Consider the following 4,357-nt stretch of genomic DNA (forward strand, 5'->3'; position numbering starts at 1 on the left):
CACTGCATATAGGGTTTCCTAACTTCAATCTTGAACAGCTTGGCCCTAATTTTTAGATTCCTCAACCAACAAAAAGTTTATTTTCATTCAACTTTTCAGTTTCCTGATGACTTCACTGGCACTATGAGGAGAATGTTGTCCAACCTCTGGGCAGATAAGTGGAGACTCAACAAAGTCAGTCGTTCGGTCAACAGGGCTGGGCTGTAGTGTGGGAACAGAACCCAAAGTACAAGAGGCAAACCTTCCCACGGGCTAAATTCAACTCTATTCTGCTTCCTGGTTCACCCTGTTGGCGTCAAATAGGGCTCTCTCCTGCTAGCTGATCCTCTGAACTTCAGTGACTATAGACAGGGTTCACCCAGAAGACAGTAAGAACGCTGCATTTCTTTAGACCTTTTGTGAACTTGTTGCTATTGGTATTGGTTTATTATTGTCACTTGTACCGAGGTACAGTGAAAAGCTTGTCTTACAAACCAATTGTACAGGTCAATTCATTACACGATGCAGTTACATTGAGTTAGTACAAAGTGCATTGATGTAGTATGCTCAGCCTTCCTCTGTGCTGAGGGTGGTTCTCATGTAGGCCAAAGAGCAGAACCAGGCAATGTGACAGGTTCTCTCAAGGCTTATTATTGGTGATCTATTAGTCCCAAGTGAACCCAAGGAACTTTTTGAGGCATAGGAAGAAGCTGCCTAATCTTGCTTGGGATTACAGAACAGTTTTCACAGCTGTTAACAATGACCACTTGGGTCATAAGTCTTAGCTAGAAGCTTTGCTCATATTTGCATCAAGTTTTCTTATCCCAACTTACTTAGAGAGGCAAGAGGGGAGATTGCTGGGGCCTCGACAGAGATCGTGACATCCTCTTAAGCCACGGGTGAAGTCCTAGAGAACTGGAGTAAAGCCAATCTTGTTCCTTTGTTTAAGGAGGGCAACGGGGATAATCCAGCAAATCATTGGCCAATGAGTCTTACATCAGTGGTAGGGATTCAAAATTGGCTTTGGACATGGCAGTGGTGGAGGTGGGTTATTCTGACTGGTCTATGACCAGTGGTGTTCTGTAAAGAGTGAAGGGCATAGCTTTAAGGTGAGGGGGCAAAGTTTAAAGGAGATTTACAAAGCAAGTTTTTAAACACACAGTAAGTGGTGGGTGTCTGGAGCACGCTGCCGGCGAGGTGGTGGAAGCAGATACGATAGCAATGTTCAAGAGGAATCGACACACATGAACAGGCAGGGAATGAAGGGATTTAGATCATGGTCAGCACAGACATTGTGAGCCAAACGGCCTGTTCCTCTGCTGTACTGTTCCATGTTCTATTGTGGCGAAGTGAGCCGGTCAGAGCGACAAGCTGAGACAGCAGAAGTGATACACCTTCTCCAAAGTTTCATTATTGAGGTAAATTTTGGGCGGGTGTTGGAAATTTGTGACCTGACAACTGTTTTTCTGATAAATGGTTCCACAATGACTAAGTTGCAAGACTAGCAGCTAGTGTTTTGAACCATTACTCCATAGACAGCAGTTTGAATTTCACCCTGGCAGCTGGAGAATTTAAAGTCATGCAATTAAGTAACCCTAGAATTTACAAAAAGACAAATCCAATCAGGCTAATTATCTTCTCAATCATCAACAAGGTGATGGACGGTGCTGTCAACAGCACTAAATCACAAATAACCTACTCACCAATGCCCAGTTTGGGTTTTGCTGGGACCACTTGGCTCCAGAACATATCACAGCCTTGGTCCAAAAATAGATTAAAGAGCTAAATTCTAGAATAAAAGCACAATATGTTGGAAATACTCAATAAGTTAGGCAGCATCTGTGGGAAGGGAAACAGAGTTAACATTTCAGCTCAGATTTCTGAAGATGAGGCAAATGTGACAACCTTTGACATCAAGGTAACATCTGACCACACGTGACATCAAGGGGCCCTGGCAAAACTGAAGTGGTTGGAATCATACATTGCACAAAGGAAAATGGTTATGGTTGTTCAGAATTCATTCATCTCACCCCAGGAGTTCCTCAGACCCAACTAACCATCTTCAGCTGCTGCAATGACCTTCCTTCTATCTTTAGGTCAGAAGTGGGAATGTTTGCTGGATTGCACAATGTTCAATTTCATTCACAACTCCACCGCAAATGAAGCAGTCCACGCCTGCATGCAGCAAGACTTAGACAACATTCAGCCAATGGCCGTTAAGTAGCAAGTAATACTCACACCACAGATGATTTATACCAATGAAACAGAATCTAACCAGCTATCCTTGACATTTAATGGCACTAATATTATCCTTGGGGAGATGTCACCATTGACTAGAAACTCAACTAGACCAAGCAATTGCAGATCAGAGGCTGGGTATTCTGGGGTAAGTGATACTCCAAAGCCTTTCCATCATCTGTGAGGAATTAGTCAGGAGCACGATGAGATATTCTGCATCTGCCTGGATGGAAACAGGACCAACTACTCTCAGGAAGCTCAACACCTTCCAGGTCAAAGCAGCCAGTTTGATTAGCACCCTATCGACCACCCATTACATTCAATGCCTCCACCACAAGCACACACAGGCTGCTACACACACCATCCACAAAATGCACTGCAGTTACTTGGCCAGGCTACTCCTCCAGCACCTTCCAAATATGCAACCAATACCACCAAGAAAGGCAAAGGCAAGAAATGCACAGGAAGACCACCACCTGTAGGTTCCCCTCCAAGTTACAGAACATCTTTCTGACTTGGAAATATATCACTGGCCCTTTGTCATCAATGGATCTAAATCCTGGAACTCCCTACCCAGCAGCATTGTGAGACGGTAAATGGATGGACAAGATGCCTACGCTCTTGGTTCACAGCACTATAACCAAAACTTTGCAACACAGCATCTTTCCAATATATTTTCACCATCAATTTCAGCATGAATTTTGGGCAGTCCTACAGCAACAAAACCTACGGTTTCTACCGGAACATATGATAAGAAATACCAAATGCCTTGCATTAATTTAAACCGTTGAAATACCATAGAAGATAAGAAGGTATATTTATTAGTCACATGTACGTCGAAACACACAGTGAAATGCATCTTTTGTGTAGTGTTCCGGGGGCAGCCCGCAAGTGTCGCCATGCTTCTGGCGCCAATGTAGCATGCCCGCAACTTCCTAACCCGTACGTCTTTGGAATGCGGGAGGACACCGAAGCACCTGGAGGAAACCCACGCAGACACGGGGAGAACGTACAAACTCCTTACAGACAGCGGCCGGAAAGGAGTGTAACAGATAGTGATTGCAGGGGAAAATGTCTTCTGCATGTAACCCAGGATGTGGTGGTGGTAGAAGTTGGGGGCAGCAAGATCACAGACTACTCATCCACCCCTAGGAACATATCAACGTATTTGTTTTGAGTGCCCCTCCAAAGCAGTCAAATTTAAATTACTCCACCTATCCTGCTGTTGAAGATTTTCATTCCCTGAAAAAATTTGGTAAGAATCACTGAGAAATGATGCAAGTTCAATTCAGTCAATTCACTTGCACATTTCCATATGCACTTTGGCCCAGGAGAGCTGGAAGCAAAGAAAGGAAAGCAGATGCTTAGTTGATTACCATTTAAAACACGTTGTAAGGCTCTGATAGCTGCTAAAGGCTAACATTGTGTCAGTTTTCAGATCGGATGAAGGACTTATGGAGATGAGGCAAATTAAAGAAAATCCAATGTAGAGATAGCATATGCAAGGAATAGGCAAGTGATGAAGTGATCCAGCACCCACCCATGTGGCTGACACAGTGGCGAGTCTACTGTTTGAACAGAAAGGATTCAGAAAGAAGGTAATACAACCTGGCTACTTTAAGGCCAAAGAACACAAAGGCCCAGGTACCTGATGTGACGTCTGATGTACGATAGGAGTCAGATTAGACCAGGAAAACAAATTCTTGCACTGGTTCATTACTGAATCAAAGCCCACTCAAGTGCTCTCTGTGCTGAAAATTTGTCTCTCTTCTGGTTCAAGTGAATATCATCAAAATGCTAGCTGCTGAGCAACCTTTATTACTCCTTTTCTTTCCAAAGGTATTAGAGTGGTGGAATTCCTTGGATGACATGATTTTATAGTCCTCCCTTTTACACAGCAAAAAGACACAAAAATATGCCTATGAGAGTAATCAGAGAAAAACGCGACAGCAAGCCAGTGGAATCAGAACCGGCGTTTGGCTTTAGACTAAAGTTTTAATTAAGGATTAAAGGAAAGATGAGGTATTTGACAGAAATTTTACTGCTTCGAGTCTGGATTGAGGCATACTGTAAATAGTGAGAAAGGAGAAGGATACAGAAATGACACCAGAAATGTAGAAACCTCAGCACCTTCCAGAAA

Source organism: Pristis pectinata, chromosome 1 (assembly GCF_009764475.1).
Source record: "Pristis pectinata isolate sPriPec2 chromosome 1, sPriPec2.1.pri, whole genome shotgun sequence".
Classification (NCBI taxonomy): domain Eukaryota; kingdom Metazoa; phylum Chordata; class Chondrichthyes; order Rhinopristiformes; family Pristidae; genus Pristis; species Pristis pectinata.